This window comes from Harpia harpyja, chromosome 4, assembly GCF_026419915.1.
Source record: "Harpia harpyja isolate bHarHar1 chromosome 4, bHarHar1 primary haplotype, whole genome shotgun sequence".
Lineage (NCBI taxonomy): Eukaryota > Metazoa > Chordata > Aves > Accipitriformes > Accipitridae > Harpia > Harpia harpyja.
Window position 1 is genome coordinate 45,656,436 of NC_068943.1, and position 27,398 is coordinate 45,683,833.

General features: G+C 42.6%; 1 long non-coding RNA gene across 1 annotated transcript; it reads left to right on the forward strand.

The window, feature by feature from the left end:
- Nucleotides 1–238: 238 nt before the first annotated feature.
- On the forward strand, nucleotides 239–27,385 carry LOC128141626 (uncharacterized). Its single transcript, XR_008235126.1, has 5 exons — nucleotides 239–341; nucleotides 8,251–8,635; nucleotides 13,746–13,857; nucleotides 18,643–19,420; nucleotides 19,461–27,385. It is a non-coding gene; the product is annotated as an uncharacterized LOC128141626 (long non-coding RNA).
- Nucleotides 27,386–27,398: the final 13 nt, after the last annotated feature.

Below are 27,398 nucleotides of genomic sequence, written 5' to 3' on the forward strand. Positions count from 1 at the left end.
ACGATCAAACCTCTCCAGAGAGGTCCATCTCTGCCAGTGAGCCTGTTGCCACAGCAGATACCCAATACCAACCCCATATCAGAGGCTAAGTCCTTCAGATCTGCAGGCAAAGTGGTCTATGCAAGCACTCCCTAACCTGCTTCAGAAGAAATCAGCTATGTGAGCTCAGGTCATCAATTTAATCAGTTTAAGCCACATCAGCTGATTTTGCCTGTAGGAGTACAGGCAGAGTTACATAAAATGCCCTGCTGGCAGACTAACAGGCTGCTACCTCCAGCAGAGTACTACTGAAAAAAATGCAGAGGCAATGAAGTTTTTCAAGTGGCAAAAAGGTTTACAGAGTGAGTATCTGTCTGACACTATTTGCTTTTGTTTTAAACTTTGTTTGATAGCAATTTACATTGCATTGGTATGAATAAGCTGAAATGATATCAAATTACTTCAAATCTCTGCAGAATTTTCATAGGTGCATAGTTGTTCCAATTTGATGAGACAGCAAAGATACTGAGATAACTAAACCATGTTTGCATGTCATCCAGATCTTGATTTTTCTTTGTGAAGTGCTTCGAGATCTGCTTTAGAAGCTCTAGAAATGTAAAGCACTTCTCAGATGTACAAACTACTTTTATTAAGGTTCGTAATTGAATTTATTTATTTTGCAATATCATGTTACTCAGTAGTTGATAATAAAAAGGTAAAAGCAGTAATAAAAACTTAAATTCTCCAAAGAGGGTTAAAATTCAGAAAGTCAGTAACAGGAGCGGACCTTCATTTGCATTGTCAACACAACTTTCAATATTTTTCTTTCTCTGGATGATGATATGGAAATTAAAAGATTCTTTATGCTTTGTTCTAACCAAACCAATAATCTACATACCAGATGCATAGCCCACTGGTTACCTCATACATTGCCAAAAAGACTTTTCTAGTAATTTGATAAAAATTGGGGTTTGGCCTTTGTGTACACAAATGGGGTTTGGTTTACCTTCTGATCTTTAACAAAGATCAGCTGTGGAGAACATTAATTGTGACTTCAAGGAAAATAATCTAAGAACATATCGCATTCTATAGCTTTGTATTTACCAAGTAACACTTATTTTCTAGAATAAGCTCAGGAAATTCATTTCCAGTTGTTTTTTATTGCACTAGTACCTGGAGGCATGAGCCAGGGATTAAGGCCTCATTGTGCAAGGTGTTGTTCAACATATGTAACAAGTAGGTAATAAACAGAGGGTAATTCTGTTATCAGCCAGCCAAAAACATTTAAGAACATTAGCAGTGCTGTGCATCTACTTTTACTTAGAGCTGATTAAAAATCTGGAATTTCCACTCGCAAAAAAAACCCCCCAACCAAAAACCCCAAACCTGTCAATCTTTCAAATTTCTTTAAAAACAAAGAAAATTTTATGCCAAGTAAGAAAAAAAACTTTTTTCTGCCAGGACCTGCCACATTTGTAATTCTATAGTTGCCAACAGTGCAAGGCAGTAGGTGCTTGCAAACCCCACCCTCTGGCTTGAGAGTGTTTTGCTCATAATTTTCCAGGCAATAAAGCTGAAGATAAGAGAAATCAATTTTCTGTAAATGAATCTGCGAGACTCATAATTTTAGGGATTACAGGTTTTCAACAATGAAAAGAAAAGGAAACAATAATACATGTCTGAGGCTAAGAGAAGTACTATCATTGGAAATACACAAGCGAGGGGATAAGGCTATGTCAGAAAACAAGCTCGTCTCATTACCTCACAGAACTTAGATCAGTGTTTGCTTACTTGCACATGTGTGAGTTGACAGAGTTTTTAGCAGGAGTGTGCAGGAGCTTTCCTGCAACTAGCGATTGGTAGGAGAACAGAGGAAGCAGGAAGAAACAAATTTCACTATGAAGCTCAAAAGCATTTTACCTGACAAATTCTGGCAGTGGGTCTGTAGGCTACCAAATATTCTCCCATTTGATGATGGTGCTTGAAATCAGCTGACTAATTTCTGGGGAAATAGATGCTGATTCAACAGGATTTATACAGCTGCTTTCTTGCCTTTTTTTTTTTTCTTTCTTTTCTTTTTTTTTTTTTTTTTTTAAGAAGGCAATTGTGTGTCTTTGTCCTGATAGCCTTGCAGAATTGTTCCACTGTTCATGTTTGCCCTTTTGAGGGTAAACAGAAATCCTTGATTTCTGAATATGCTCCATTCCCTCTAGGAACTGGCAATAGGTCAGCTGTTTCTGCAGAGCCAGCACAGGTTTGTCAGAGCACACGTTTCCAGCTGGGACCAGAAGTTGCCAAGCTGTTGTGCCCTTTTTTTCTCCACTTGCCAGAATAATGTCAGGCTGCTGATGGGACCATCTATAGTAAAAGCTCAGAACTAATTTCAGTCTGCCTTTAGATTTGCAATAATGTGGATTCTTCGCTTTGTTGTATTTACCTCAAATTCTTTGGTTAGAAATCAGAAAATTTCTAAAAGTTGCTGTAGCTCCTACAGCTGGGCTCATTCTCTGGATAAACCCCATCCTGGTCCCATTACACAAATTATCAAATTACGCAGCTATAGTTTGGCTCTGAGGAGCTTTCCCAGGGGAGATAGGAGGGCATGGGTTAAGCAGCATGTATCAGATAATTTGTGAGGGGTAATACCTCTTCATTGCTTTGGGATTCTTGAAGCTTAGATCATGTTAGATGAGCCTCTATAGTGAGTTCTGGGTTTTTCCAGCTTCTGCTTATACCATGACTTCCCATCTCAGATGAAATCAGGAAATGCTGAAAATGACAAGACACAAAACCAGACTTTGTTGCAAACCTCCATGCAAGTTCATTCTGAATCACTACATGTTATCACCAAAACAATTGACTCCTTGGTAATTTAAGATCAGATTCAGGTGTTCTTACTTAGGCTTGATATTGTCTTACTCCCTTCTGATGAAATTACAGAATACAATTCCATTACACATGAATCAAAACAGCAAGTCTTACTTTTATTAAGTTACAGCAAAGCAAGAAGCTTTAGAGGATTTTACCAGCTCAGGATTGGCTTCTAAGGACACATAGGTGTTTGGAAGACTTGGATTTCATTAATATTCTGTGTTTACTTCTCTGAAGCTCCTTTGAAAACCAAGGCTAAATACCCTGAAATCAGTTTGTATTAAAACACCATTTGTAAAGGAATATAAATATAAGTGATTTGAAGATATTTTAAGACCTTTTTTTATCTCCTAGTAGGAAGTCTGATAGATCATAGAATGGAATGGAAATGCCCTGAAGGACTGTATTTTTTTATTTTATTTTTTTTTTCTCCTTGTAGGAGAACTGTGATTTGATACAATCATTGTGTTCCATGAAGATAGTTTGATTCTGTTGAAGGCCCACAGGAAAGTGCGCAGGTTCACCTCTCTGATCCCTTAGCAGTCCATGTGAAGCCAAGAGCTTGGTAGATGGGTGCACTACAGATGAGGGCACAAAGCATTTAGAGATACCTTCTTATCAATGACAATCAGAACAAAATATCATTTTGGAATGTCAGAGTTGTTCTCAGTGTGTGTTAACCTTTCCCTCCTGGGTAAGTGTGCTTCTGTGCATCTAAAGCATGCATCTAAAACCCTCCTAGTAATGTACCTGCAGATGTCAAGAGAATGGTCAAACCACGTCTGCAGTATCCTTTTTAATTCTTTATTGACCATTTATAACTAAGAGCTTGCAGTTTAATTTGTGTAAAATAAACTGTTACATAAATGCTAACATTAAACACTGGCAGTATTTGATAAAGGCAATGGCAGAGGAGATATGGACAGGACTGCTCAGCTAGAGATGCTCATACGTGGTGTACTGTATTGTCCTTTCCCAAATGACACCATGGAAGGCTATTGACCACTCTACTCCCACTATTACCCATTGGAAGAAAATTACTGTCTTCTGCAAAAAACTTGCTTGAAGGTTCATCAGCAGAACCATGTTTGTTCCTCCTGATCCCAGGGAACTGTACTCTCCAGCACTGCTTCTGTGGATTGCTCAGCATTCAGAAATGAAACCTGCTCTGTTTGTTATTTTGCCAAACCTGATTAAAATCAAGGTTAGCAGGTCATCTGCAGGCAACCTGCTTCCTCCTCCTTCCCTCAGCCACATGAGATGTTAACTGGAAGTGCAGCAAGCAGATCAGCTCCCGTCTTTGAAAGCTGGAGGACTAACTCAGCTATTAGGTAGACAAGCCATAAGTCACAAAGATGCAAAGAACAGGCTTTCAACTGCCTCCTTTTTTTGTTGTTTTTCTTTGAGGGTTTCTTTGCTGGTTGGTGGTTTTGGTTTGGGTTTTTTTTGTTGTTATTGTTTTTTTTTGTCATGTCCCCGTCCCCCCCCCCAATAGCTAACCCTTCCCCTAACGGAGCAAATCCATAGGGGAGAATGGTCTTCTCCCTTAACTGATCCTGTCTCACCTTTATTGTAATGCCCTATGTTTATGTTTCTAACTGTAGCTAATTATATTTTCATAAAGGTTAATTGTTCCAATGAGTTGAAGGAGAGTCAGCAAATACCCAGGGGAAAGTAAGTGCTAAATGCATGACTCTTTGGAGAGCTACTCATACAAAGCACTATGAACTCCCTAACGTGACTTACACAAAGACATTCTAGCTGCATTGTCTGCACTACCCTAGGCCTGTGTTCATCTCTTCCCTGGAGTTTCTCTCTTCTTGCCCTGTTCATCTCCCTGTGCTGCTTCTGTATGACTATCTCTGCTCTCAGTATTCACTGGATATTTCTCTGTTCTTTCTCTGTCTCTCTTTTTAAAAAAAATCTTCCCGCCTCAGGGCTGCGTATCAGATAGTCTGTCCTGCATGGACCCCTACCCCACCCTTTGTGTCAGCACCCAATTTTCCCTGGATTGTCTTTTTTGCCCTCAAGTTGCACGAAGGGAGATTTAGATTGGATATTAGGAAAAATTTCTTCACTGAAAGGGTTGTCAAGCATTGGAACAGGCTGCCCAGGGAAGTGGTTGAGTCACCATCCCTGGAGGTATTTAAAAGACATGTATATGTGGCACTTAGGGACATGGTTTAGGGGTAGACTTGGGAGCATTAGGTTTACAGCTGGACTTGATGATCTTAAAGATCTTTTCCAACCTAAATGATTCTATGGTGTTCCATCTGAGGAGAAGGTTTCTTCAAACAGTGGACAGAAAATTAGCCCTCTTTGTATTTGTGGGGTTTTTGGGGGAGGAGGGGGGATTTGGTTGTGGTTTGTGGTTTTTTAGGGTTTTTTTGATCTCCACGACAAGTACAGGGACTGCTAGAGTAGAAACAACACAGCTTTCCAGAATTTTTGACAACAGTAACTATGTGGTGGGAAAGGCATCCTTCAAGTGTCTGAAGGACTGGGATTATGATTGAGATGCACATACAGCAGGGTTTTATTTTTAAAACATTTATACTGAACTTTAAAAAAATATTTTAAAACATAGCTTTTAGTGGTGGGAAACGTACAGTTAAAGGCAGCCATGAAGGAGTGTTGAACAGGAAAGAAAAAAAAAAAAGCACAAGAGAGTAAAATACCACAAAATGTGTCTAACTTTCATTAGCATTAAAAGCTGTATGGAAAGCAATGATTACTTTAAACTATTTTGAGAAAAGTCTAACAACCTTTCAATTTCCAAGTGTGTCCATGGCAAATATTGTATGGCTGGCAGAAGGCAGTAAGGACACTTTTTTTTCCCCTTTACAGAAGGGAGATACAGAAAGTCCATTAGTGACATCAGCAGGAATTGAGGACTGTCACCTCAGCTTGGCTATTAACTCAATTTTTGGGATGTCCTTGGAGACTTCCCTATGACCAGGGATACCCTTCAGGAAACTGGCTAATTATTCCACTTCTAAGCAGTTTTGTTATGAGGTTTAATCAGCTCATTAGAACATTTCTTACCAAAGTTTGTTCCATTAAACTACTCATCTTTAACTATTTTAGGGGATTATTTCATTTTCATTAAATATGATGGAAATGAAGTAGGGTTGGATAGAAAACTAGTATTGTATCTTGTGAATAATCCACAGTTCAGGCAGAGATAGGAGCTTGGAAAGTCTAGGAATTCAAGGCCAAAATAACAATGTAAGGGCTATCAGTTTCTCAGTATCCCAGAATTTTTTTCATTAAACCTATGCCTTACCATTGTACTTCAATAACAACAAAACCCCCAACAACAAAAAAGAACCCAAAGACCCACAAAACAACCAACCCCCCACCCCAACAAACAAACAACACGCCCCTCTCCCCCCAAAAGCTAAATCACAGTGTCCTATTAGCTTCTGCAAGTGAAAAGCTCTGGTTCAGCAGGAAACTCTCCAAATAGTAAGTGTTCATTTCCAGATGGAATGAGTATTATTTTAATATTTCAGAGTTGCTGTGGAAAGGGGAATTTTGGCTTCCATCCATCTGTGTTCATACATATGTCTCAATAACTTCATGGCTGTTACATCAAAGGGGCTATAAAGGTGTAAAACCTGACTGCAGATTTTTAATCCACATGTTGAATAATAATGTCACACCAAATAAAGTGCTCAGTTAAACTCTGACTGGATTAATACTGCAAAGGTAGCATGCACTTGTGCATATTTACATTTGCTGCAAGGCAAAAAAGTACAGATATTAAGGGAAAGTACAACATGTTCAGGTTTTCATCTGTCAGGAAGCACCAGGTAAACCATGTTCACAAAAAGATAAGGATCAATGGAAAACGTAAGGTGGACCATCCGCAGCCATTCTAGGCTTGGGTTGCCACGGTGACTTGAACCCACAGCTCCTGGTTGTATTTGATTTCTATTATAAAGACTGAGTTTAGCAGAGCAATTATGATTGATTTGTGGCCTCTAGAAGAGCGGAACTTCTCAAAGCTATACTGCCTTTATAAGCAGAGTAACTGAGTGGCCCCATTTTTTCCCCTCTCCTGTGTGTTTCATCTACTTTTTTCTTAGTTTGAAACAGTCTCCTGTCCACCAGCAGGCAATTATTATTATTTCTATCTGTCATAGTTTAACCCCAGCCAGCAACTCAGCACCATGCAGCTGCTCATTCACTTCCCCCCCACCCAGTGGGATGGGGGAGAGAATCCGGGGGGGGGGGGGGGGGGGGGGGAAGTAAAACTTGTGGGTTGAGATAAGAACAGTTTAATAGGACAGAAAGGAAGAAAATGATAATGATAACAATAACAAAATGACAATAATAGTAATAAAAGAATTGGAATATACAAAACAAGTGATGCACAGTGCAGTTGCTCACCATTTGCTGATCGATGCCCAGTTAGTTCCCAAGCAGCGATCTGCCCCCAGGCCAACTCCCCCCAGTTTATATACTGGGCAAGATGTCACATGGTATGGAATACCTCTTTTGCCAATTTGGGTCAGTTGTCCTGGCTGTGTCCCATCCCAAATTCTTGTGCCCCTCCAGCCTTCTTGCTGGCTGGGTATGAGAAGCTGAAAAATCCTTGACTTAGTAGAAACACTACTTAGCAAAAACTGAAAACATCAGTGTGTTATCAACATTCTTCTCATACTGAACCCAAAACACAACACTGTACCAGCTACTAGAAAGAAAATTAACTCTATCCCAGCCGAAACCAGGACACTACCACGTGCAAACTAACGTCAGGGCTAGCTAGCACAAAACACCCCAGCAGCAGGGCACGTCGGGTGTATTTTCAGGGAGTCCACCCCATGTGAGGGAGGGCACAGAGGAAAGGAGATGACATGTCTGATATGCTACCAAGTAACTGAGAAAACCCGGCACCCTGGGGCTGGCAGGATGTAAGGGGGAAACCTTCATCACAGATAAGAGGAAAAGAGGGATAGGGAAGGAACTCACAGCAGAAGCAGCGGCTTCTTAAACTGTTAGGCAATTCCTGCAACAGCTGCAGGATGAATTGACTATCTACTGCCAAGGAGATTTGTAACTACCAAGAATGTGCCTAACAGCTAACATGGCCTGGGTTCCTATACATGCTCTGCTGGCTACACTTTCTTTGCTCAGATGCTTTTCCCACACTGTCTGGTGTTGCCCAGGGCTGTCAGCTTGAGTTGTATAGGTGTTTGTTTCCAAGCAGCAAGGTCTGCATAACACTGCACAGCCCCTTACAGAGATACCACCATAGGTCCTGGCAGCAGTGCAGTTTCATTAGTGCTGCTTCTCTCTGGAGTTAATTAGGGTAAGTGCTAGAACGAGTCATGGTTGCAGAGCTAGCTCCCTTACAGACAGCTTACTCGTCTCTGTACTGCTCTGACTGAACAGGGTAGTAACAGCTAACATAAAAAGGAAAAGTGGCAAGTTGCACAAGTTCCAGCTCACTTCTGACTTCAGAAAGGCTTGCAATTCTAATGCACCTCCTATACCAGCCACTCGGAGATGAGCTTCATCTTCCCTGATAAGAAGGTATATCTTCTTTGGCTCTGCCTTCTTTTTGTGCTATAGGAGGAATTAAAAAAGAAAGACACACTGGTCCTGCAGATTGTGAAGGGTTTATCATCTCTGCACAGACTATTTTGGAGAAGTCCAACCTGTACAGCCTGCAGTGGGCTGAAGCAGTCCCTGAAGTGGACAAGCAGATCGTCTGCTGCATTCAGCCACCTCTGCAACACTGTTATTCCTCTGAACTCATCAACAGAACTAAACCAAGGTGGGACCCCCAGGAAATCTCCCACACTGGTTTCTCAGTCACAACCAGCGTGGCTTTTCACTGCCAATTAATTTTCTTAACCAATAACTATAATCTATGCACAACCCAGTTGTATCCAGCTGTCAGAGCTAGTAGACTTCTGTACCAGCTCTAGTATCTTCATCCCAGCAGCATGTCTTGTCTTGTCGCTTGGCAGCACTTTCATCTCCTCTGCAGATAGCTAGCATGTTGGTTTGCTTAGGCGGGAAACATGTACTGATGAGAGGGTGCAAAGAAGATGGAGTCAGACTCTTCTCAGTGACGGGACAAGAGAAAATAGGTAAAAATTGAAACTCATGAAATTCTGACTGAGCAGTAAAAAAACCCCACCTTTTTTAAACTGTGAGGGTAGTTGATCACCCAGAGAGGTTGTGGAGTTCCATCCTTGGAGATACTAAAAACCTGGCTGGGCACAGTTCTGGGCAACCTGCTGTAGCTGCCCCTGCCCAACCAGGGTTTGGACTAGATAATTTCCAGAGGCCCCTGCCAACCTCAACCATTCTGTTGTTCTGTGCCAATTATTACGTAAGCCATTTATTCCAGCAGGAAGAAATGCAGAGGGTAGATATTCACCAGGCACAAATCGCTGACCTCAGTGGAGTGATGGTACTTCTCACTAGTTGGCAGGCTGAGCAGGACTACAAGGGCAGGAATCTGAGTCTATTCAGTTGCAGAAAAAAACTAAAAATGTGCACAGAACTGCAAAGCAATCCAAAATGTTTATATTGCCATTGAAATCCTTTTGTTCTTTGTATTATACAGTACAATGGAGCAAACTTAGGATATAATATCCTTATTGTATGTTAGGCTGTAAAAGAATGACAGAACTATTATGGGTCATGAAACCCCAGGATGTTTAGTGAATTTACAGTTTAGTATTTTAAAGAATGAAATCATCAGCTTTCCGGCACTTTAATTCTGCTGAAGGGCTGAGTTTTATCAGCCACGAAGAGGCTTCCTAGTGATTCCAGTCCAGGATGCAAAAAGTTATTCCTCTTGTTCACCCTGATGCTTGAATCCCACCCTGCCCTCGTCTTTCAGGAAGACGTGGACAGCCTTTGGGGAGCTCACTAATCTGTCAGAAAAATGTTTGTTTTCATCATAAGAATAAATTCTGAAGAACCATTAAATGATATCTTAAAATGTTCTTTTTATAGTGGACCTTCAACATGGAAGCTGGATATTCAGGATGAAACCACAGCAGAATGTGCTTAAACATGAACATACTTCCTAGCTCTTCCAACCTTCACTGCCTATGGTCAAGAGGAGGGAGTTTTCTTTTCTGAAGCACTGTCACATTTGAGTGACACTGGCTCAGTATTATCACAGCCTTGCTGTTGGGCCCACAGTTTCTTTGGGATTTACATTCAAGGAGGAGATAATGCTCCTGCTCTGACCTGAGAGTTCATGTCTGTCCTTGGGAGTCAACTGGCTATTACAAAATGTTCTCAGGAGGGTTTTTTTGACTGTTTTATTTATAAGAGCACAAAGAAAACAGGTTAATAATGCTCAAAAGCCGTGGTTCAAGTCCTGTGACTTTAAACTGACCCATCATGTTAGAAAGTAGCTGGCAGTTTAGACTCAGATCTTGCATAAATTAAGGAGGTGTTTTAGTTCACTGGCTTCTATCCTCACATCTTGGGCAAGTTCATAATCATTTGGGAGGTAATCCTGTTTGGTTGTACATAGTTACTCTCTGTCATTCCTAGCTGTTTAAATCATATAATAAAAAATAAACCTCCATCTGTAAAAAAAAAAAAGGTCTTTCCCCCTCAGGCAGGACTGCCAGGTCTTTGCATGTGAGTTTTCAGCATGGCTTGAATAAGAGATGTTCATCATAGTCCCTACTTGATGTGTTAAAGAAGGAGTTCTCCTGGGGATGCAACCAAGGTGCTGTGGCCATAGGTTAGGACATTATCTGCACAGCTGGAAGGAGCTGTGGTTGTACTAACAGTCAGATGAGAATGACTTACCTGCGTTGCAATACTCCATTTCTATCCTCTGCATGACAGTTTCCATCTTCCTCTGTCTCTCTTTCAGCTCCTGTTGAAATGAGCTGCTTTTTTGTTTTGTAGCCCAGACAGCATCTGTTTTATCTGTGAGATGAAATCATGATAGTGAGATGATGTCCTTATTGCTGGGATAGATTGGTTGGTGTTAGGAATGAAACACCACTACAACAGCACCTCCTCCCGCCCAAATACTTAAAAGCTTCGTCACTCGAGTGAGGCTAGCCAGTCAGAGGGGATGTGGGATGCTTTCATTATGGAGCACACTCTGGTGGGTTTAGGAGATTACTTCTGGTTTTAAGCCTAATGCCAGTGTAAGTGTTCCCTTCATAGTGTCTTCTTTTTCCTTGGAGTACGTTGCTCATGAGTGACTTTCAACAGCCTACAAAGAGCAGCTGATGGTGCCACTAATGGCCAGGGAGGTCCCTTGTGCTATGGAGCAGGTTTTCTTCCTGTTGCTTTGTTGCAGCAGCAAAGACTGCTGCCATTCTCCGTCCAAACCCACAAGGCAGCCAGGGTATGGACAAAACTCATCTCAAGAAAGATATACCTCAGGTTTCTGCTTTGCTGAAATGACAGCAAGTGCGGCTAAGTTTGAAGGGAGCACTGACATGCTACATTAAGTATTAGGTATGACAGGCCCATGCCTAGACTCCACATTCCTGGAGTTCCTCATGTGATTATACTAGATTTCAACTCTTCTTAACAAAAAAGTAAAAAAGGCAAGAGAGAGACAGAAGGGAAGTTGCTTGTAGCTTCCAGGACTTGGAAGAGAATCCCAGATGATGTAGGATGCATTTCATCTGCATTACAGCTGCTCTCTTTTTCCTATTTAGAGGTCAAGAAAATACATTTTTGAATCCAGGAGCTGAGACAGTTGCCAAGGGAAACTCAATATTCTAGAGGGAAAATCGTTATTACATTTGCAAAACTTGAAGTTTCTGTAACGACTAAATGTAAAACAAATGTGACATAAGGAGGAGGAAAGAGTAGGTGGGAAAATGAGGAGATGAAGTAGAAAGTCAAATCAGGGTTTAGCACGAAGTCCTGAAGTCAGCTATATCCCTTTACAGCATAGAATTTACAACGTTAAGTTCCACAGAATACACTTGGGGAGCTCTGCACTGAAGGACTCCCAGGGCACGGACTGCATGTTGGTCTAGTTTTGTGCAACACAGATGTGCTTGGTTCCACTGTTACTAACAGTAAGTAATAATGAGAAGCCATGATAAAATAATATTGGGTGTCACAGACTGAGACAAGGGGCTATTTCAGGTCAAAGTTCTCAAACTATGCTGAGTTTCTAAATATACCAGGTACATTTACACACTGTTTTGGAGGCAGACGTGAGCTCATGCTGCTCATGTTCCAGATTATGAGCCTGCCCCAACACACAAATTAAGCAGCTACATTCAAAGGTACTGAGCTCACACCAATATTCCTCATATGTAATGCTTGTTCTGCAAATCATCTCAGGAAATGCTGTCACTGCTATTTATAGAATTATCGTTAGTTTTTCGATTTCCAAACAGAAGAAAATTGATGTTTTACCAACAGCTGGAAGGATTAAGCCTTACACGGTGAGAAACGGGTAGTGTTCCTTGTGCAGCCAGCCATACATACAACCCACCCACATATCTAGTACGCAGGCACTGAGCTGCTCTGGACAGGTATTTGAGAGACAAGAAATGGAAAGTATATATAAAGTTGCCACAAGGCAGACTCTAATTTGCTGCTGGTTTAGGGTATGTGCCAATAACGATGCTGTCCAGAGCAAGCACGCAGCAAGGGAAGAATGATGCCTTGCAGAGTGGCCACCCACAGGTTGTAGCAGCTCCAGAGGAGTAAGCCTGCCCTGTCTGGCTTTCTGCAGCAGCCCGTGCCTGGGGCTGGGCCTTGGAGCACAGTGCTGTCCTGAATTGTGACTCTTTACTTTTCCCAGTAGCCTGTGTGCTCTCATATTACGTTTAAGAGTCAGCAGTCCAGGTGAGACTGCAGGATGAAAGCATGAACAAAGATGTGGTGTCCTCTGCTCTACTGTGACTCAGATCCCAGATCCGGGAGCTGGGGCAGTCTTCACCCAAAGGCAATATGCTGCATGCCCTACAGTATTTTCCATCCTGTCACGTATCCCTCAATTGATTTTCACTGACCACAAATGCTCTGCTCTGGGGCTGTGATTAGCTGCAAATTGATCGGGTTTGAACATCAGCAGGGAGGCTGGTTAGATGGTGCAGTACCACTCTCACCGCCACCCCCACCCCAGGACTGCTCTAACTCACTAGTGGTTGCACATGCGTTTTGCAATTTGCCTTTTTTAGCCTGTCTTGAACTGGTTTTCATAACCTCCCTGGCAAAGATGACTGTCCCCATAGTCTCAGCTCTCTGACAGAGACCTGTTTCTGAAGAGAGCCAATAGAAGCTTTTCAGGAAGGGCTGATGTGAACATTAATGCCGGAGAGTGAGCGGGGGGCTCCCTCCTGCAGTAGTTTGGGTGGTGCAACCTAGATCATAGGATCTGCTTCTGTGTCCTTGCATGCTCTTCCTTCTGACATGTGCTGGGTGAAGAGGCTGCGATTTTAAATTTTTTTTTTTTCCATTTTACCATATAATCTAACAAAAGCTTCTGTCTTTGTTGAAATTGACATGTTTTAGAAATATGTGTCAATTCTGACAACATTTCACATATACACAATAGAAGCAAAGTGCCTTAGTGTCAAAACACGCTGTTGTGAGGTTTTCAGAGTAGTTTGGGGGGTTCATTTCAGAAGGTTGTTTCAAAATGAAATGCATTTTTTCAACATCAAAATAATTTGAAAAATTTGACAGTCTGAACTTTGTTACAGTAGATTTTTTAAAGACTTTTTTCTTTCCTTTTTATGGAATGCATAAAAATGTGAAAATTTTAATTTCTGCCATTTCTAAGGAAATGGAAAATCAGCCTCCCCCACGCCCTTTCCCCCGATCTGGAGGTAACTGCATCAAAAACCATTTCTTGTTTAAAACTTGTTAGCTATCCTCTACTAATAAAGATGTTTTCCTCCCTATGTCTCACATCACAGACTATACCATTTATATAAAAAAATTAATCTCTGAAGCTTCTAAGATGCAAAGAAATATTTGACAGCTGGGAATCAAAGAGATTAAGGAAGAGATTTTGCTGCCTAAAACCAGGTAAGTGTATGATGTTGTTTATAAGAATGCCAAGGTCAAAAAGATTGCATCTTCAAGGATCAAAATACCTCTGAAATCTACCTGTGACTTGCACAAAAATCTATAGTAAGGCTCAAAGCTGGAACCAGATCTTTCTAAGTGCACAGTTTTAACTAACCAAGCATTAATCTTCCTTTGCTCATATGCATCAATAACCTTCAGGCCACAGATGAAAATATGAAGACACTTCCATCTAATCAGAGGCACTAAGGGAAATCATACCAACTCCAGTCTAATGGGGAGCAATCTGCTTTACAGAAATGCCACAGTCACTGGCTTCCCTAGTTCATTATTGCAATGACAGCAGGTGGTTTGAGAGGTCCCTTTCATCGCTAGAAGGGGTCAGCTGCGAAGCTTATGGTGAGGATCAAGGGGTCGCATTCACCTCTTGTTTTCACTGGTATTCAGGGAGAAGTTGGAGCTCTGCACCTGCAGAGAGCTAGATCATTGGGGGACGTGAGCAGGCCTGGTGCTCCACTTGCACGTGTCTTGCTCTTCTCTAACCGCAGTTGTTTGTCCTGTTCTCTACTCCCAACCTAACTGCATACATATTGATTTGGGTTCAAAACAAGGTATTAAAAAAAGTCCTCAGAGGTGAAATAGTGTCTGCTCATTGCAGCTGCATAAAATATTTCACCCATACAATTGCACAGGTGGGTGAATTTTAAGCATGCCAACCAGCAGGTCAGTGAGGAGACCAAAGAACAAAACACAGGACGTCTGGTTTCTCTTTCCCAAGGCTTCATATACACAGTTACTTGGCACAAATTGTCAAAGGCATTTGATGGCACAGATAAATATTTGCAATATAAAATCTCAGCTTGAACCCTTAACTGGCTTTATCACCAAAGCTGAGACAATTCAGTGTTTAGTAAAATCTACTAAGCCCATTTAGCTTTTTGAGGCTAACACCCTGTATTCTCTGGATGGTCCACATTAGGTCATGTTAACCTGACAGCTCTGAAGCATGGAAACATTAATTTGTCCCAGGAACAGACACATTGATACAACCTATGCCCATCCTGCCCCTGCCTCTGAGCATCAACCTATTTGCACAAGGCCGACTATGTGTTAAGTGAGAGTTGTTGGCCAGAGCTAAGTCCTGACCAGCTGTGTGCAGATGCACAAGACAAAGTCTAGTGGGGCATAACATTGTTATGGAAGGGGCATTAAAAGGTTTCTAGAGAAGGAGACTGTAAAACAATAAAAAAAAAAATCCCATAAAGTTTCGGTATTTTTGATACAACAGCAAATTTAAAAAACGATTGACCGGCTGTAAGTGCAAAGAAGTTAATGTATGGTTTAAAGTATGAGATACAGGATAGGTAATACTGCCCCATAAACACTTCATTTGGGCACAGAGAGACTATTAAATTTCATGATTCTTCGTACCACAAGACAGAAAAGTAATCGTTCAAGTCATGTATGATGAAATCTAATGTTGTGGTATAATTTCTTTCCATCGATCGGGTCCTAGGCTATCTAGGATGATTTATAGGAATAACTAGGGACAGGAACTTACTGCAGTATTGCAAGGGCCAGTTAAGTTTATGTGCTGTGCTGATGTTCAGAGTTAATAGATTTTAAATTATAGTCTATGTAGTACTCCTATTGATGCAAGCTTACCTTGAGGATCTGAACAGAAGAGGTAGGGGGTGAAGCAGCAGCTAGTACAACTGTCAGTCACCACAATGCACCAGCCAGCTGCATTTGGATCACTTGGGTATGACTAGTTGTCAGCCCGAAAACAACAATCAAAACAACTTCTAATCATAGCAAAAAAGGACCACAACTCAAGGGTGTAAATCACTGTGTAGTTAAAAATCAATGGAGTTACACTGATCTATGCTAGTGAGGGTCTGGATCAGAAATTTGAAGGCAAAGAGGTTAATATTCCTTTCCTTTAATACAGAGATGAAATACGGAACCAGTGCTCTGTGTCTAGAGCAGTTGAGCAGTCTTCAGAGAAATCGAGTTCCTGTAAGCAGACCTGAAAGATGGCGTAGAAATTACAACCACTACCACCATCATTCACACTGTTATCACACTCTGTGCCACAATGGAGACAGTTCTAGAGTCAAACAGGGTCTTGCTTCTGCTTTCTGCTTTTGGTTCAGTAATGTTAAGATGTGGAGAGCCATAAGCATCTATAGAGAGGCAGAGGCTTCTGTAGGGAAGCTGGAGAGAAGGGAATGACTCCTGGTTCCATTCTTGAGCATCAACAGGATGGAGTTAACCTAAAAACGATACAGTCAGAACAGTGCAACCTGCAATGGTACATTTGCATTTCCATGGGAATCTTCTCTCCCCAAAACAAACGCAGAACCCAGGGGATGACACCCCAGGGCCAATAGACTTTACAAGACAGCATTACGGCTGGTGCTCACTTCTGGTATATCACCTGCAATTACAGGAGCTCAAGATCACTCTGTGATTCATTGTGCAGAAGTTTTCAACGTGGTGCAACCAAAATTAAATAGCAGTTCATATTTTTTACCTGCAATTTTGTTGGGTTTTAACCGTGCTGAATGCGTAGTTCCTTCCATGCAGTAGAAGCAAGAAGCTGCTTGTTTGTTTGAGGATTAAGTGTGGAGTTCTGTTTTTCCAAATGTTTTGTTGAATTTTGAAAAGAAACAAGCAATTAAATCACAGCAAAAGGGAATTGTAGCAAATAAATGCTTGTGCTCTGAATAGAAAGAAACAAGGCTTCACTTCATGCACCAGAGCCAAGAGCTATGCTTTTTAAGAAGTTCCAGTGACTCTGCCTGCCATAAGGCTTGGATTCCTGTGTTAGAGGATTTTTTTTCTTCCTAACTTAGGCATTGAACTGAGTTTGCTCTAGACTCACAAGAAAGAGATTTTCTCTGGAGGTGTTTTTGTCTTTCTCTCCACTGACAAGAGAGGGAAATTCAAGTAACCACATTCCTAATGAAGGCACTTGGGTCACAGCTCTGGCATCTGTACCTTACTTGATCCAGATTGGTCATGGGTTTGTGTTGCTGTCAAATTATGAGATCAGTCTAGAGCTTAGGCTAACTGTATTGCTTTTTGTATCTGTCAGGACCAACAGACACAAACATAGTACAAGTCATTAATAAGAATATCAATGGAGAAATGCCAAAGGTGTCACAAGATGTGCCTTAAACTGCAGTAAATGATGGCACAAGAAGCAGAGCACAGGTGAGAGGGGCTATTTGGAGCTAGCTGACTTCTGCACCTTGTGCATTCACCCATGTGTGAACACAAATTTTGTATGTCCCTGGGCTTCAGGATGTGCTCCAAGATATGTCAGGCAACTTGGAAACAACAGCTGTGGTGTTCAGGCACTGCAAGACTAAGCTGAAATCTGGCAAGTATTCCTGTTCCCTTCAGGTCCTTTTTGATGGCATCTAGGGAGGGGCTGCTGCTGCTGGACTCCCCCCTTCCCCTCAACACAAGCCTGTGACACATTGCAACAGGTCTTAGGTATACACTTGAGCACGGAGGAAGAGTCTATCTGGGAAAGCATTGGGCTATTGCTGAGGAAGTTGTGGTTTGATCCATAGATCTGCTGCAGACTCCTTTTAAGACCTATTACTTAAAAATCTCTGTGCCTCTATCATTTCATTTATAAAGTGAGAATCATGTTCTTTACTTTGTCTGTCCTGTGTGTTGAGAGTGCAGGAACTAGCTAGCTTCACGCATACACACAGCCTGCGGTATAAAAGGCCCTCATTTCTCTTTGTAGCATTAGGAAATATGGAAAATATATCTAATGAGCTATGATTCCTACCTAGTACTGGTGTTTTTCCCAATCAAAAGGCCATAAGTTCAATAGAGAAAAAGGAAAGGCCAGTGTTTTCTTATTCTTCCAGTTTTTCTGCCCCATTTTCTCTGCCTTTGTCCCCATTTTTGGTGTAGCTTTTATCTTGCTATCTTCTTTGATGCCAAACCTAGAATTTCAATTACTTTTGCTTTGCTTTCTCTCTGTTTTGCTACCTGTGGCTATGGAAATCAGCAATACACAACCTTCAGTTACCTCATCCAAATGATTTTTTGAAACAAAAAAGAATACTTTTTTCATTAGTTGCCTGGCTGCAGTCCCTGCCTGTTCTAGTCTGGACACATGAATACATTATTTTTGGAAGAGCAGTGTTGAGGAAGCAGTCAAGAAAGGAGTGATTACATCTGGCCAATAGTCCCAAATGTGACCCTCCAGCCATATGCATTCAGGGCAATTTGGATCCCAGCAATTTGGTGGCACTTTATAATAATCCTTCCTCAGGGTTAATAGTTACTGCTGAAGAGTTTTTACCCTTAATGCCACCATTTTGCAAATGCCACTTCCCTTTCTCCTCCACACACAGCCCACACATACCCAAGCATTCCCCTTAGAGCCATCATCTGTCAGGCATATGATCAGCCTGACAGTGTGCACACACGCATACGTTTGCATTAGTGTTTCTTCTAGCACTGAGTCGGTCTAACATGCTACAGAATCGGAATAGCAGCATTTTGCACAGCATAAAATGCAAGGGAGAATGGCATCTTTTAAGGCAACAAGTGAGGACTGAGAAAGCTCAACAACCACATCTGCATACTGAAATATCTCTGCTTTGCATGCTTAATCTCTGCATTGTTTCTAATATACAGCATGCATCAGTGTTCTCTAGCTCTGATCAGCAAAGGGAAGGATAAAGATCAATCTACACTAATTCCCGTTTTTTCTTTCTTCTCCAACTCTTACCTCTTTTTTTTACCCCCCAGAGCCTTCTGCTAATCCTCCAGGCATGCCTTGCAAGCTCTGCTGCTTCCATGGTCCAACTCTTCCTGTTTTGCAACAGCTCTGTCATCAGCAATAATGAAAACAAATGCTTTCTTCCCTCCACTCAGTGGCCCACCAGCAGAAGTCAGTGAGATCTCCAGGGAAGCCAGTTGGCAGGACAGCTGCAGGTTCTGCTGGCTTAGTTAACAGGCGTCATGCAAGAGGATTAGGCACCCAGTTCTAGAATGGGGCATCAGTCTGCCCTTTCCAGCTCTAAAGGCATCATCCCTTGCTACAGGGCCTATCCATTCACAGTGCAAACCAGCTGATGGACCTGGGAACTGCTGTGTTTCTGACTCTCTTTTGTCCTGTGAAGATACAAAGGAGTTAACCTTTGCAGGAGGCAAAGATTATTGCTGCTTGGTTGCTCTGTCAGTGAAGCAATGCAGCATTTACAGTTCCTGGCTGTAGCTAGACCTCTGAAAGATACAACTGCTACTCAAAGATCACAGGTAGCACTCATCCATCACCTGGAGATACAGTAAAGAGACACAGGCCAATCTGTAGTAAGCAAGTTTATTTCGTCTCTTCTGACATCTATAGATTAGTCAGCTGCCAAGAAGATACAATAATGTGCTTCACCAGGAGTAACTTTCTGAACTCATCAGGAATTCTTGACGAGATGAGCACATGCTGAAGCTGTTGCTGGTCCCTGTCCCAGTGGCCACATCCCCACTAATGAAGGAGCAACGCTGAGCCTTTACTGAGTGTCGGACTTGGGTTAATACACCAGGATTTCTGGCTTGCTCGTGAGAAACAGAGCACACAGAAAACCCTCTTCATGCTGAGGCTTCAGGCAGGAGACGTGCCCTCCCTTCCCCCATTGTCATCTGTTCCCAAGTTGGTTCAGGCAGCCACTGATCTGGATGAATGAGCCAGATTCAGTGCAGTGAGAGAAGCATCTGCCTGACTCAGGCCACCAAAGAGCATCTGCCACTGGCATTGTTTCTGAGTGATGCCAGAGAAAGGACAGGACCCGAGGGGTAAAAGTTTCATCTTAGAACTTGAGGATTGTCTTTTTTGCCTCACCCCAGCAGCAGTGCTTTACAGACACAACTATAAACAGCTACTGCATGTTAAGAATCCAGCTGGCATGTCTACCTAGAGGGTAAATGGTTGGTTTTCCCACACACACTCCCCAAAGGTAGCGGAAGAGCTGCTTCGTCTGCTGATCTGTGTCAGCACAGGCAGTAGGAGCTGTCAGCCAGCCCTGGCAGACCTGCAAAAAATCAGGTCACCCTCCCTGCTCACACCTTTGGGTGAGCAGCCTTCCTAGGCCTGGGAAATAAGAATTTCAGGGGTTTCCTCAACAATAATTTTTCCATGGCCTCAAAGTGCTGATTAGGCTGTGCTGCCCATGTAGGGCACAGAAGGGAAGGCAAGTAGATGGAAAAAAATGCAACCACTTCTTCCAGAGGCACTGTGTAAAATACACCCCTGCGATTTCCCACCACTAGGGAGTGATCCACTTTGATTATCCTGGCCCTGATTATCTCCTACGCCTCCTTTTACATTAGAGCAGTGTAAAGAGGCCAGGAAAAGATCTGGACACGATCTTCTTCTTAAGGTGCAATTCTTCATGGGGTGCCTTAGCACAACATCCCAGGAAAGATGGAAAAGGAAGCACATCATCAGCCAGCATCTCAGTGGCTCACAGACAGCACGCTATCGACTGCTTGAGGGAGCACAAATCCATTTTTGTCTTTTTTTTTTGGCCCGGAGAAAAAAAAGGAGAAAAAAAATGCAATTTAACCCGTGTCTGCATCACTTCAAGCAAACCAGTCCATCCAGGCACACAGTAACTTCACCCACAATTTCAGGCTCAGAACCAGACATTTCTATCCAGGCCATCAATAAATTTTGGATGGGGAGCCACAGTGGACAACAGCATCTCATAGCTATTGTGGGCTTCATCATAAGGTGTCAGTATTAAGCCTTCCACTACCTCATCCCCTGCCAGAAAAATAATTTCCTTGCATGGTGTCCGATTACCCAAGTGACAAAACCTCAAAGGCAGTTCAGAGATAACAGGAGTCAGTGCAGGCCAATGCCTTTAAAGAGACTTTCCATCCTGTCTTAAGCTCAGTAAAAATTAATTGGGCCTGAGGGGTCAAATTTTTGTAAACACATTTAGGTACAGCTAGTTATCTAATTCCCAGAGTTGCCTGTGAAAAACTCACCTAAGGCTTATCTGAATCCTTAGGTACTTAAATACTTTTAAATAACCATTCCAAAATCTTGAATTCTGCAGTCAGACAGAACACTTGAGCTGTCATTCACAAATCCTGTTTTTTCGTAATAATGGGATTACTGGAGGAGTTTTGCAGTAGCTTTGAGAAAAGTCAGTCTTTCCTATCTGTACTTTCATCTTTTAAACTGGGGGAGGGATGTATAAAAAAATCCATCTTATTAAAATAAACAAAGCCTATTTGTGTGAAGAAACTGAATCAGTTTTCATTACCATCCTGTACACAAACCAAATATGACAGAGATTCATACAGTTCAGTCACATTCAAGTGACATTTATTAGTTTGCTGTTCTGTGGATTGCACACAATTTTGAGGGCTGTGTTTGCTTCCTTATGGTTTAATGGCAATTTTAGGTAACCTTGTTCCTTGTGTGGTTGCTTTATGTCTAAAATATTTGCAATACGGGCTGGCAACATCATCTGATAGATGCCTAGAAACGTTGCTTAATTCTGTTAAGACACATGGTGGCATTAAACAGTAGCAGAGCTCACCAGGAAAAAGAAATTAGATTGCAGTTTGCAAAGGGAGTTGCAGAAAGGCTTGCTGGGTGAGGATCCCTTTGCAGGGAGATTTGGCTGGACTAGCTTTCCTGAGGGCTGCTGAAGGACTAGACTAAGGTTATGGATACAAGAATCAGCTCCATTCACTGGCTCCATGAGCTGCTCGGGAAAGTATGATGTCCTTTGCCAGAGAGAGGCGGAGCGGTCTGGGAATGAACGAGGAATTAATACAAGGAAAGCTGTGAGGGTTTCCCCGGGTTGAAAGATGGTTCCCAAGGAAACTCCACCACTTGACCGTGTGACAAATCTCCTGGGATATACATGGCATATGCAGTCTGATGTCTTCACTGCAAGCCTGGAACATGTGGCCAGCAATTGCTCGTGCTGCCCCAACACAGCAGGAGCTGAGATTAGCGGGCACTTCCCAAAGCTGTTTTTCTGGCAGACTCAATTCCCTGACCCCTTCTGTGAGAAAGCTTCACAGATCAAGGAGGCAGTGTGCCTCCCTCTTCAATGCCAGAAGGATTCGCATGAGGGAGAAATAAGCAAACTGACTTGCCAAAGACAGAGGAGAGAGCATGGAAATTATTTTCAATCTGTGTTTTTGCAAGTGCAGGGAGAGGCTTCCTCTGCTCCACTTCCGTGGAGTTGCACACTGCCAGACTCAGGCCAGCTTCTGAAACTCTGCCGGTTAGCACTTTGAGCAAAAAATAATTTTAAGCATCTTGTAAAACTCTTCCCTGAAAGAGAAAGAAATGTTTTACTTTCTCCTGTCAAATTGTAACCATATCTCAGAAGAGAAAAAAATGTGTTTTGGCACACAACGAGGTCAGGCTGCATTTTGATGGCACTGTTCACACTTCGTCCCTGAAACAGACTGAGCATTTGGCAGAGCAACACAATTTATTACTGAATGAGAAGATGTGAAGAACATTTGGGTTTAACCTCTCCACCAACAGACGTTTTAAAATACTCCTAGCAAGCTGCTCCTTTCTGATAGCAAAATACTATCAGAAGTTGGTGGTACACTGCTCTTCCCAGGATCTAGTCGCTGTAGTAGGTCAGAGCAAAGATCAGGCCAGGCTGGGGTCCCTTGATAGGAGACAATAGCTGATGTTTCAGGTAACATGTCCCACAATATGATTATGCACACTGCAAAAATCATTATTCACTCCCTGCCCAATTAGATGGCACGGGGAACTGCAGTACACTCTTTTCTGGCCCTGGCATGAACCATTGCCAGCGGTGTGCAGGTGATTTACGGATGCTTGTAGGAAGCTCCTGTGCACACACCCGTCATCTGAAAACAGGCCTCTCTCCTCATCCCCTCCCCAGCCTCCTCCTCCATGCCATCCATGTTACTGAAAACGGAGATTTTTGTCCTTAAATGGCTGCAGGCGTGGGTGGAGCCTGGTGGGAGCCCTGCTCAGCATCCTGCCCTGCTCAGCATGGGAGCACTTGCACCATGTTCCACAAAGCTAATATGCTGAACATGGCACCATGCCTTTGGCTTCGCTCAGTTGAGCTAGTGCCTGAAAGGAAAAAAAGTGAAGGGAGTGATCAGAGAAAGTGTGCAGAAGTCTCCTGCTCTCTTTTCTTTTGTTTATTATCACCTCTCTTTAACACACCCAGGCTGTCCTCAGGAAACCTGTGTTCTCCACCACCACCCTGCACAGTTTGGGGAGAAAACAGGGCATCAGCTCGAATTCCAAAAGTAAGGAAAAACCTGCAACACATGGGCTTGCTAATTATTTAGAGCCTTGAATAAAAGCTTGGCATTTTCAGGCATTGCTAAGGGCAAGGTGGATGCCTGCTCACCCTCTCATCCCCAGGGATTTTTAGGTGCAGACCATGGCATGTATTTCTAATGTCATTGGGCTATAAAAAGAAGTGTGTGCATGATCCCACGGCTCCCTAGGAGTGAATAAGTGATGAGATTGGAAGTGTCATCCAAGACAGGCTCATGCAGCCAGACGTCACTGCTGCTTCAACACCACCACAGATCCCTCAGCGTTGAAGAGGGTGACATATCTGCTGTTTGCAGATGGGTAGGAGGCATTTCCAGGCTGCTTTAGCATGTGAGTGGCAATAATCCTAAGGCCTCCCTGAGCCAGACAGTGCTGCTGGTTTCTGCCAACATCATGCCTTTGGGAACTAACCCAAGGCCTACTTCAGAAGCAGAGGGACTAGAGAAGGTCAGTGGGCGTTTCTGTGCCCAGTGTGGCCTCTGGGGGCAGGAAAACCAAAGCACAGGTAGCTCAGGGACTGCATTAAGTGAGCTGTGTCTCTATTAAACACAGTTTCATGTGTTCTGGGACCACCTAGGGCTCTGTTATGCATCCCACTGCCATCCTGGCCTGGATCTTCAAAGCCCAGTTCCAGAAGGCACAACCTGAATTTCAGCTAAAGACATGGAAATAAGCCTCTTGCACTGTATTGCTTTGAGGTCTTTCTCCCACAGCAGTCTTTCAGAGAAACTAGAATATGGAGCTAGGATTTAATGTGAAAAAGATAGGGTATGAATCTACCGGTCACCGTTGTAGAGCTCAGCGGGTGGGACATCAACACATTACTTTCTCTGTAGCAAGCTGACTTGTGTTTTACCCTCTTTCTCTGCAGAAGAGATGCTGGCCCCCCTCTCTCTCCTTCCAGCCCATCCTTCTCAGTAATGCGCTGTAACCCATGACCTCTCAGATAAAAGATGAGAATGCTAATTGCTTGGAAACACTCCACAGAAAGTGGATGTTAAGTGGACTAAAGCTAAACAGCAATGGAAATTACAACATGGGCATCATCAGAATCCATCACAACTAATGAGATTAGGGCGGATACCACAAGAATTCTTAATGATCTACTCTGTGCCCCAAAATTTTTATCAGTGCATCTGAACCATGCTTTGCTCTTCTCCAGCCCTCTACTTGCACACTTTGAAGAGTACAGATGAGGGAAGACCCCAGGAGCCTTTCATCCTACTCTGTACCTCTCTTATACAACCCTTGTTTCTAATTATATGCAGACACAACAGCAATGGCAACGACTTCATAGTGAACCCCCGTAATGAATAAATCATCCTAATTTCAAGGCAAAGTTAGCACAACCATCCACTGTGTCATTTCCATGAATCACAGTGATAAAAGGCCATGCTTGTTAAGACATTGCTTATGCAAATGCAATACAGCACTAATGAATGTAAGCAAAGTCCTACAGTGCCAGGACAAGGCAGGCTTGTGCCAAAACTCCTAGGAAGCGGCTGTTGCTTTGTTCAAAGGAATAAGTGATGGGCTGGGGCAGAGAGGCTCTCAGGAGCCTGGGACTGTACTATTCAGCTATTTCAGATCCAAGGTTATGGTCCTTATTCTTTAGGAACATGCTTTCATACCAAATATTTCTAATTTATAAGCAGCAAGGCCTCTCTCTGAGTTCTTGGAAACTGTGATAGGGGAGAGGGTACTCTGAACCAGGATGGTCCAAAGATCAGCTCCTTTGTGATGAGATAGCAGCTTATTGGGAGTGCAGTGTAAGGTGCTGGAAAGGACCTACAATACTTTGGATTTCTTTCATTATTCTCCAAAGCCTAATCTAATTTAACAGCTCACAAAGCAGGGCTTTGCTGAGGAGGTATCTCTGTTTTCAAGCAGATCTCATTGTTATTGTGTCTGTACTGATATTCGATACCTTGATGTTATTGTATATATTCTCCAGAAGCCTATAAAAGAGGTCTAGAGCCAAACAAGGGTTAGTCCTGTGGTGCTAGATGATTTATAGGTAAAGTGTAAGAAAAGGCCCTGCCACGAACAGCCAGATGGGCAAAATAGCTGGGTGAGGGATAGGATGGCAGAGAAAGGCAGAATGATTTCCTCAAGGTCACACAAGTCACAGCACAAAGCTGGGAATAGGCTTGATGACTCACAGGGAAGTGCAATATATTGTCCTGCTGATGCAGAAGTCTCTGATATCCCTGACTAACACACCACATGAAGAAATTATTTCATGCTCTGGAATTCTATGGCACCAAGTATCAGCCAAAAAAGGTCTAAAACAATGAATGTAACTCAATATATGCCACCAAAGGTTTTCTGTTCCCCATAGGTGCCATGCACAATTGATTTTCATTTACAGTTGCTTTCTTTGTTAGATGATGTCATGGATTATTTATCTCTGAAAGCCTTAAATGATACAAAGCACTTGATGAGTCATTGGGAAAACCAGTCTTCATGTCTCGCTGGTGCAAGAAGAAAGGACCATAAATTCCCTACCCTCAGTGTTTCCAAGACTTGAAAGCAATTGCATTGCTCTCATACAGTGAATGCAGCTCTCCCACGATTCCCAAGTCATGCAATCAAGCAGTTAGTACTTCACTGCTTGGTATTTGGTTTCAAAGCCTACCAGTGTCACTCATTGCTCCAGAAATGAGCACCTGAAGGCACCTTGGACTGGTAATATTTGACTGTGCCTCAGTTGGCCAAGGCTGGAGCAGAGGTGCTGTTCAGTCTGCAGCTGAGCCAGTGAAAGGCATAATTTTCCCTTGCATAACACTATTGGAGCGTTTGACCTACTAAGGTCTGCATTGTCACAACATGTGTTGGTACCCCCAACGTAGTTCTGTATTTTATTAGGTTCATGCAATTCCCCTTTGCAGCCTCAAAACAAAGCAAAAACATGCCTCAAGCACACTGATAAAGGGCTTTTGAATGGAGATGGATGAATCACACACCATTTCACAATTAGCACTTTAATTTTGAACATTAATTAGGGCACTGGTGTTTGGAGAGTTTAGTTCTCATCGACCCACTTACATTGTTCAGAGAAGGCCTAAAGAGATACTGAAGTTTGCAGAGAAATCAATAGGAAAAATGAAAAGTCAGTACCAGCTGCAGCCCATGAGCTGAATACTGGCGACCTGGGAAATGCTTCACGAAAAAAGACTTGCTTACTAGAGCATGGGAAGAAGCAGTATTTCAGTTACAATACCGTGACACTAAAGAAATATAGGCACACTGAAGCAAGAGAGTGGTTTCATGTGCAAGGCACAGGATAGGCTACAGATGGGAATCCACAGCCCAGCTTTGGTTCACTGAATAGTTCTCCTAGGCACTATTACAGTTATCTTAGCGAGCTCTAACATCCTTTGAAAACATTATTCTTGTGCAAGAGAAAAAATGTTACCTATTTGGAGGTGTAAACACAATACCTAAAGCCAAGAGTCTGTAAAGAGGCTTGGATGTGATTTCATTATGAATACACTCTGATGAAATGAGATTTACTGGCTTTTCTTTACATAAGGAAGTGGAATGAAATCTGGAAATAAAAACAGATAGAGATCAGCACATCCCAGCCATAATATAAGCAGGTGTACTACTAAGCAGTAGCTACAGGTGAAGCAACGAATTTATTTATTCTAAAGAATTACAGACACTGAAAACACCTGCTACTTTCCAGAAAGATAAAAGCCAAGAGAAGATATTGCCTCCCAAGCCATCAAAAGAAGAAACTGAATTATGAAGAAGTCAGCTGAACAATACACCTCCATCATGGCAATAGCAGAGTGACGTTTATCATATTCTGAGGACCACCTTGTATATCAGTGAGAAGACAGCAAGGACATCCCTGCAGCAAAAGCATCCAAAGTAGGGTTTGGAATACAGATAGCATGTTAAGTTTTGCAGGTTGAATGGGAGTTTTAGGGAGCAAGGAGGACGTTACCAGGTCACACTTGCTACAGCCTTTCTGGCATGTAAATGAGGACTTTCCTCTTTCAAGTTTCTCATCTCAGTATGCAGGAGGCAATATGTCTCACTCCCTCCCCTTTTTCTGTCCCCTGGCACAGAAAAGGCAAGACCTCAAACCCTGAGAATTTGCATCGGATACCGCTGCTGGAAAACACACAGCAGATTGGAGAGTTGCATGAATGTACTTTATTTTCCTTTACGTGGGGGGGGGGGGGGGGGG